This window comes from Nelumbo lutea, chromosome 2 (assembly GCF_056320005.1).
Source record: "Nelumbo lutea isolate HS-2025 chromosome 2, American lotus-T2T, whole genome shotgun sequence".
Classification (NCBI taxonomy): Eukaryota; Viridiplantae; Streptophyta; class Magnoliopsida; order Proteales; family Nelumbonaceae; genus Nelumbo; species Nelumbo lutea.
In genome coordinates this window covers 26544290-26553674 of record NC_142685.1, presented here as the reverse complement: position 1 = coordinate 26553674, position 9385 = coordinate 26544290, and the positions used below count along the sequence as shown (strand labels likewise).

Genomic DNA, 9385 nt, shown 5'->3' with positions numbered 1-9385 from the left:
TTTCATTTAGTGCAAATGATTTTAATGCAGATTCTGATTCATTTTTGTTTAAGATTTTGGCTTGTTTTGTTTTGTTTACATTGTAGATGAAGTAAATTAAAAGTTGAAATTGACTAGAATAAAACCCAAAGTAAAAGTAGACCCTTGCATTTTTCTCATTTGTATCAGTGCAGTGGAACTGCATTGCAAACAAACAGAGAATAAAATTAAAACACAAATGCAGAGGAATCATTCAGATGACAATTTCAATCTTAGATAACTTTTCCCTTGTAAACTGATCTTCAAAACTTTCATAAAGGGTAGAGACAAGAACATAACTGCACACTCTTTATCTTTTGATTGGGTCAATTTATGCCGCTGCAAAGCACCCAACAGTAACCATACTCCTCTACTCATAATCCTGGAGGCTTGTGCAAATCACTCCTGTTCCCACTTCCCACCAGGAGTTGCACCCTATTCAAACATGGCTCAGGACTGGGCCTATATGAGAGCTGAAGCTGGAATATCGGTGGATTGATCGCTTACCAAATGATAATATCGAACATTTATATATGAGAAAACATATGATCAAGTAAAGGATTGCTCAAAACCATGATACGTTAGTTGGGATTTGGGAAGAGTGACTACAAAATAGGGGAATCCAAGTTCAGATGGACAAATTCATGGTCACCTAAAATTGCAAAATAAGATTACAGAATTGATTCCATCAAAGTATCTTCTCATAGACAGGCAAAGATTTTGCTGCAATATGGATGAAAGGTGTATATGAAAACAGAACAGAACCAGATTTCAGAACAGAGAGGGGAACCAAAACTAGTCACAATATTCTTCATTTTGCTGGAGCCAATTCCACATTTCTTGCAGGGGTAACTAAGAAATTATGTTTGATATTGCTTCGACAATCTGCAAAAGGGAGAAGCACATCAAGCATATGCTAAGACAGCTCATTTACAGGATTCAATCAACCTGCGATTTGCAATTGAACAAAACCATATACCAAGTACTGCATCTTTTGAAGAGAAACACGCCAAGCAGATCATGTGAACAAATATGAATAAAATCACCTATTAAATTTGTTCATCCAAAGATCAAAAGGAAGGTCTCAAGGCATACAGAGAGCACGAGCTCACATGTTGAGGTATGAAGCTTGTATGAAATATATTAAGCCAATATTGGAATTTGGAACATGTTCAGGAGCCTAACTTGGCAAGCCAACTCCAATACTGAAATGATAAATATATAAACAATAACTAGGACTCTTCTATCAATTTCTTCTTACTCATAAAATGAATAAGTACATAATATAAATGACCTAGAAATCTTCCATATAGCAACTTAGCTTGGAGATCAGGAGTTCTAGCATTCATCTCCCTACCCTCTATATACATTGGAAAGTTTTCAGCACAAAAGACCCATTCATATGAAATGCACAACGCATGTATTGATAAGTGTTTTAGTTTTGTAATGTCTAAACCCAAGAACTGGAATTTACTGCATGTCCAGGAATCTAACTAGGCAAACCAAAAACACCAGGATCTAGAAACAACTTTTGCAAAATGAACATATATCTATATAGGAAATCCATACAAACACTGACTAAATCTTAGGCCATTGCTTGGTGTAATGGTGAAATCGCAAGCCAACAAAAGTGATAAAGCAGGTCATAACTTAGAGATTTTCCACATTGGATGTTGGTAACCACCCTCCATTGCCCCATGCCTGTGAAATTTGGGACAATTAAAGGTTGGCAAATGATCCAAAACTTGATAACCTATACCTTATGCAAATGGGGTACATGTGGCTACAAGGAGGGGTAAAGTCACCTGAAAATTAAGGATATCTATAGCATAATCTTACAGGTCAATGGTTCCAGTCTGCAACAGACACCACAATTGCAAAGTCAGACCACAGGTTATTAATACTAACTCATGGCTAATGCTCTCATTTTCCGTAACAAAAGCAAAATGATAAAATGGTCTACATTCAAATCAGTGTAGCAGTTGTGCTGCTAATTTCTTCTTTCTTTCCTTTTCCCTTTTTTTTTTTTTGTTTTTGCCTTATTTCCTTATATAGTTAGACAAGGCTTAGATGATTTATCTTTTATTTTTTATTTTTGGTTAATCACCCATAACTTTCCCATTTACCCTTTTTTTCCCAAAGTGCTGGTTGCGGGATTTATCTTTTATGTTTAGAACTACAAAAGGATTGTATGTAACAATTTCTATACCTTAAGTGCCAAAAGATGTTCTACAGGTTGGAGGAACATGACGGATGATTTACAGTACAAAGATTTAAAAAAAAAAATGCAGACAAATATCAAATATTATTTGACAGCTTATCACAATTCCATATCAACATATGTTGGCCAGAATGAATATGCATGGGAAATTTATAATCTCCAAAAATATTATTATTGTTTATAACATTAATAAATAAGAAAAGAGAATCTACCAAAGAGATAAGAAATTGCACTTGGACCTTTTCACAGAAGTATATGGTAACACGACAGGCAAGGGTCTAAGCATAGGGACAAGACCTTGATTCGGTCAAGCCATTGCCTCAAACTGTTTTAAAATGTCACAGTATGGCGTTTCATGTGTAAGGCCCCACTGGCGTCTCTGCAACTCAACTTGACAATTTCGTGCAATAATCGAATGGTAGTCTCTCTCAACACGTTCCTCAACTTCCAAGCGTTCTGAGCTATCAACAGGATATTGTTGCTCAAACTTTGCAGTTTTAACATAATAACTGACGCCCTTTTGAGTAACAAATCTGTGCTCATAAGGGTAAGACTTAGAAAGAGAATAAATGGGTCCTGAGGATGGTAAGAAGTTCAAAAGCAGCACAAGAAAAACTGGAAGTAATTGAATAAGCATTCGGATATTAAAATTGCCAGACCCATCGTCCCCTGTCCATACACTTGGTCCCATGCCAGTCCCAAAAGTAAACCCTCGGTACTGAGTCGTTGTTCCAGGCATTCCCCCGAAGAAGAAATTCCTGAAAATCTCCTCTGCATCAATGTCAGCTTCATAGAAGCCATTGAAACCTTGTGTACCACCCCTCGTCGTGGGTCTTTCGTACAGAGATTCTTCTGTCCCAACAAGATCATACCTTTTCCTGCTCTCCTCATTACTGAGGCACTGAAATGCTTTAGAAACGGCCTTAAAAGCCTCCTCAGCACCAGGAGCCTTGTTCTTATCAGGGTGAACCTTCAGAGACAGTTTTCGATATGCCTTCCTAACGTCCTCGACAGAACAACTTCTCTCTAGCCCCAAAATCTGATAGCAATCCTTCTGCTTCCTAATCTGCCTAACAATCGTGATCTGCTCTTCAGTGTACGACCTAGAAGATGGCGAAGAAGACCCATTTGCTGGCACCCTTTGCCTAACAGAAGACGCACCCAGCGAGGATCCTTCGTCACGGGTACCACCGCTTGGCGTCGATGAATCCGAAACTTGGGGTTCACCAGATTCTCCACCCAGCTTCCCTAACAGATCATTCACAGGGAGAGTCGGATCAAGGCGACGGGCTTTAGTTATAAATTTCAGTGCCCGATTGCGATCACCAAGCTCGAGAGCTTCTTTCCCGATTTTCAGACATTTCAAAGCCTCGTCTTTGTTTCCGTCCATCTCAAGAGAATTGTAAATTCAACAGAAACTAGAAACGACGAAAGGAAACCCCTAGAGAACTAGGAGGAAAAGAGATGATAAGTAAAAAGGATAGGAAGCAATTAGGTTTTGCTCATCGAATCGATCAAATTCTGGTTGACGAAAATCTGCCCCTAAAAACGATTAAACGATAAGAATCAGACTTCTTACAATTAATTGATAGATCAATTGTTCATGAATGTGAAAGTACAACTTAAAAATTCCATATTAATTGGTGAGAAAAAAGGACGAAATTAGAAAAATTGGGAGCTTACTTCCTAACAAAATCGTTTCTTTGGATTGTTGGTCTGCAGAGGAGAGGGGCAGAGTCAGTTGCGAGAGAAACTCCGCTGGGCACAACCGTCATATTTATATCTTTGCTATATATAATGCCGATACTTGACTCTTGCTTTGGCTTCACGTCCAGGCGACCTTGCCAAAAGTTTTTATGTAGATTTCAGTCCCCATTTATTCGTGTATCTTCCTTTTTCTCTCCTTTTGCATTGATCAAATGTGAACCGTTGGATTGAGATCTAATAATGTTATTGCTGGCACTGAGTCGTCTTTTCTAGGGGTGCAACCGTGCTAGTCGGGCGGGCTGAAGCAAAATTGATGGGTTTCCCCGTTTGGCTCTCTGTCGAAACACAGAAACCCTTCTCTGTTGCATCAATGTTCTTCGCATCTGGAACCTAAACCAGTGTCGTGATGGATTGGAAATCCTCTCCTCAGAACCCATGAACAATGAGGAAAGCATGGATACCCGGTTCTCCGAAGAGGACGCAGCTCAAATTGTTCTCGAGTGGATTCGGGATGCCGAATTGGGTATGAAGTTCTTTCACTGGATTTCTCCGAGACCGTGTTGGGCTGGAAAGTATGAGAAATGAAGAAAAGTGGCTTACTCATGAAGATTTCAGTGTTATAATTAAAGCTTATTCTGTTTCTGGGTTTGTTGATAAAGCTCTTGACTTTTTACTGGATTGCAGTTGAAACACATTCTTCTTTTCCAAATGTTTTTGTTTGAAACTTTTTGCTCAATGTGCTGGTGAAACATCACCGGAGTGATGTAGCTAATTGAATATTTGGTTAAATGCTTCAGAAAGATAATGGTGAGAGAAACCGTGCAGACAGCAATAGTGCTTGTATATTGGTGAAAGGTTTGTATCAAGAAGGGAAGGTTGAAGAGAAGAGAATTTGATTGATGATCGATGGAGAGAGAGTTGTATTCCAAGCAGTCTTCTATAATATACCTATTTTAGGTACTGCAAGAAAGGAAAAAAGAAATGAAAACAAAAGGTCATTATAAGCATGGTTCCATATCAAATGCATTGGACACTACCAGGCAGATTGTTGGAAGTGGTTTCAAGCTTGACATTACTAGATACAATTCAATGATTTTGGCTCCATGCAAGGAAGGAAGAGTTCATGAGGCCCAAGATTGCCAGCAGAGGCACTGAATAGGAGAATGATGTCAAATAATTTTAGCTATACTCCTCTTGTATATGGGTATTTCACACTTGCAGTTAGGGAGAGATTAAGGATCTCGAATTTGCTCATTGAGATTATGGGTTAGGGGCTTAGAGCCATAAAATGGTACATGTATATCCTTGCTGGTGTGAGCATCTCTTACATGGATTTGTTCTTGCTGGTGAAGTTGATGTTGCATTGACAAATGACCTTCCTTGATAAAATGGTAGAATGGTATGTATGTCCTCATACAGTCGTTTATAATGTTCTAACAAGTGAGCTTTGCAAGAAATGGACGCTTCCTACTGTGAATCAGCTGTTTATGGAAATGCTTACACAAAATGTTGAACCTGATAAATTTGTCTATACTATACTAGTTGGTGGATTCATTAGACATGTCATTAGGTGAAAAAAAGCTTTTCAATTTTATGGTTGACAAGGGTATAGATCCTGGTCTGGTTGGGTGCAGCACAATGCTGTGATCAAGGGCTACAGAAACTTTGGAATGATAGTGATGCAATCTTTTGCATTAATAAAATGATATCCAGATTAGTTTTCTCACTTGACAATAGATGGATATGTAAAGCAGCATAGCATGGACAGGGCACTAACACTGTTTTTGGTTTGAAAGTAAAAATAGGGAAGCGTATACAAACCTTGTATAGGTTTCCCTACCTTTTCTTTCAAACCAAACACAGCCTAAGGGTATTCTGCAATACGACAAAGGGAGGTGAAAGTCCAATATTGTTACATACTCTTTGTCTGATTAATGAAGATTCTCATTGAGCTAAAGAGCTACTTATAGAAATGCAGTCTCTTGATTTGGTCCTTTATGTTATCACCTACAGTATTCTTACTGGTGGCTTCTGCAGGGAATAAATTTGCAAAAGCGACTTAGCTTTTTGAATAAATGTTGATTAATAGATGCAAACCCAATGACACTATATACTATTATTTGATAAACTGCCCACATATAATATTATTGTTGAAGTGTCTGTCAAGGAAATGAATCTCAAGAGCATAAAATGTCTCTGGTCTTGAATTTGTTCCAAAAGATGATGTGAGGCAGATCAGATTCAAAAACTGCATATCATAGCGCTATTCTTATTTGCTTATTTCAGCATAGAATGCTCAAAACCACATTGGAGTTAAGATATAAACGGTGAAAAGGTGTGCTCTCTGAAAGTAAAAGGAGGTTTGGGCATCAGGTGGATGAGGATTTTCAACAAGGCTCTTCTTGGGAAGTGGATCTGGAGATTCAAAATGGAAAGAAACAACTGGTAGTGGAATTTAGTGGCAGCTAAGTACAACACGGATAGAGGAGACTGGATTACCACTTCTTCTCTCCCCTCTTTAGGCTGCTCCATATGGAGGAAAATAATGGACATTCTTCCTAGTTTCAGTGGAGGTTTAAGTTCCAACCTAGGGAAGGGTGACAGGCTGTCCTTTTGGGAAGATCCTTGGTGCGGAAACACTCCTTTATCAGAGTTATTCCCACAGTTATTTCAGTTAGCTGATCACCAAGATGTGGTGATTGCTGATTGTTTTGAGGTTATTGGAAAACATGCCTGCTTCCACAGCTCACCTGGCAGCAAGCAACTTGGAAGACATGCCTGCTTCCAAATTCTGGAACCCAACCTCTCCCTCAAAAATTAATGCTCTGGTGTGGGCTGCAGCTTTAGACAGGTGTTTAACTAAAGCCTACCTATTTAAGAGAGGAATTCACTCCAGGATCAGAGCTGTGTGTTGTATGGTCAAGAAGTGGAAGATAACAGCCATCTGTTTCTGCACTGCCCTATCTCATCCAGAATTTGGAATCATTATCTCTCTTTGTTGGGTCTTGCTTGGGCTATGCCAGCCTCAGTGAAGGAGATGTTGTAGAGCTGGGTGTTACAGGGGCTGCCAAAGCTTGCTTCTGCTGTGTGGATGTCCATTCTGGCTGCAGTTATCAGCACCATTTGGGCAGAAAGAAACAAAAGGCTTTTCCAGAACATCCACAAGGACCCAGAGGATCTTATATCCATTTCTTTTGGAAAGCTGATTTCTTGGGTCTCGGCTTCGAAGGGGCTTCAGGCTTCTCAGTTGGGGGCTAGTTTGAACTCTAGGAGGTTATAGCATTTGCAACCTTGTTTTGAATGGGCTGTTTCTCCTACTAAGTAGTTTTTCCTTGGGGGGTCCCTTTGTACTACTATTTATATCTGAATAAATTTTACCTTGCCTTTTTCTAAAAAAAAATGGAAAAGAAAAGAAAAGGTATGCCTTTTGGGCTCTTACCTCTGTGGCTCTGTTATGTGGTTTTTGCATGGAAGGTCAAGGGAGCGAAGAAACTTCTTGTGCAATCTTAGTCAATAGGAGCTTCAGATAGCTCTCAAGTACTCGCTGATAGTAGATCAGTACCTACCTAGTGGAAAACTTCTTGTGCAATCTTAGTCAATAGGAGCTTCAGATAGCTCTCAAGTACTCGCTGATAGTAGATCAGTACCTACCTAGTGGAATGATTTCTGAGGCTTCCCAAATTTTGCATACCTTGATTGAACAGTAGACTTGAATAACCAAGAAACTAGTAGGAATGAAATGAATGTTATCGAGATCTAGCAATTTAAGGAGAATGAGGAAGATGTGAATTGTCCTATCTAGTCCTTTTAGAATCTTCAGCTATCCTTACCCTAGAACTCACAAGATGGACAAGCTACAGTAGAAAGATCAATCCTCTGCTTCTGTGATGTACTTGGGTTGGACTTAATCCACTGGATGCAAGATTTTAGCCCTTCAGGGGATGCATTGTTCTGATTAAAAGCTGAAAATGTATTGATTAAAAATATCAAAATCTGAAAACAAAACATAATTTGTTTTTTCAGTTGAAGCCTGTGTCAATTGCCATAAAATTTTCTACGAAATCATAGTAAACAAAAACATTAACTTATTTCCTGTTATTTATTGAAAATGAATAATGATTAATTTATTAATTAGTGATTAATATAATTGACATTTCTGCAAGTGGGCTGATGTTAATAGTTGAAGTAAATCAACAACTCCTAGAAGTACAGTTAGCTATAACTTGCAACTTACACAAGTAGTCAATTTGTTAAATGAGATAGAGGACAAAGTAATCATGTATAATTAAGGTGTTTCTTAGCAGTTTTACATGAGGATCACTGTAAAATAGTGTTGGTCTACTACTTGTCTTTCTGAACTGCCTCCATAAGGTTTGTGCAATCACCATCAACTGTTCCATACGGAAGTAATTCAACTCCCTTTTGAGGGTTTGAAACTCATTTGCAGATAATTTGATGCTTATCAAATATCAAGTACAATTGTCACAAACTGTAGGAATCCCACCTCATGAAGATCTGGATTTGATGCTTACCAAGTACCTTTCTCACTATGTTCATATAATGAACAATGTACTTATATATTCATTTATGGAGACTGAACTGCTTATTACCGCATAATCTACTGATAAGATTAGTGCCAGTGGATTTTATAAAAGTAATTACTGTAATACCTGATTTTCATTTTGATCTTAATAAAGCCTTAATGAGACATTTAATGTTGATGACCAGTTCTATTCTTCGTATAGATGCATGTAATACGTAAACGAACTTCAGCAGTGCTACAAATGGAGGTTCCACATGATTGGTCAATACTTTTACTTGAAATGCATGTAACTACTTAATAGATCAATAATAGGAATAAGACAGTTCCTCAGGCCCAATAACAGATCTATTATTTGATAAATTTGGATTCAAGAACAGTGAGAATTTGGGCTTTTGATCTCCAGAAAATAGGGAAAGGCAAGCAGTGAATTAGAGGTATTCTGGTCAGGGAGTATTTTTGTTGAAGAAGTGGATTTACATTGTGAGGGCTATTAATTGATGCAATGGTTAAAAAAATAGGTTTAAATTCTGATCTGATGACAATCAAGGAAGAGTTGGTCAAGAACTTAAAAGGGAGGGGGAGGGAAAGAGAGAGAAAACTGAAAGGGTCTGCCAAGAAGAAGAAATGGTTGGACATTCAAATAAGATTATTGGAAAGAAGTAATGAAAGAGACCAGAGCATCAGTTTTCATTCTGGCTCTTGGTTGAAGTGCTAACCTTGAATATCATTTGTTTCCTCAAAATGGAAAGCTTCATAGAAAACCAAGAGGCTTACAACTTTTGTAAGAGTTAGCTATCACAATCCATCTACTTTGTCCTAGTTAAAATAATTTATATCTGGAAATTCATTACCTTGAGATAGTACCTGGAGCTAAGTTGTTTAAGGTTGGGTTAGAA

The 9385-nt window shown here is 38.2% G+C and overlaps 1 pseudogene across 3 annotated transcripts; it reads right to left on the bottom strand.

The window, feature by feature from the left end:
• Window positions 1-579: 579 nt before the first annotated feature.
• LOC148869375 (chaperone protein dnaJ 49 pseudogene) lies at window positions 580-4084 on the bottom strand (annotated as a pseudogene). 3 transcript variants are annotated; one of them, XR_016106886.1, is made up of 3 exons: window positions 3923-4084; window positions 2479-3781; window positions 580-903 (listed from the first exon to the last, which is right to left on the bottom strand). The product of XR_016106886.1 is annotated as a chaperone protein dnaJ 49 pseudogene, transcript variant X1 (transcript). The 3 variants fall into 3 exon arrangements; XR_016106887.1 differs by having other exon boundaries at window positions 2452-3781; window positions 3923-4068; XR_016106888.1 differs by having other exon boundaries at window positions 2537-3781; window positions 3923-4066.
• Window positions 4085-9385: the final 5301 nt, after the last annotated feature.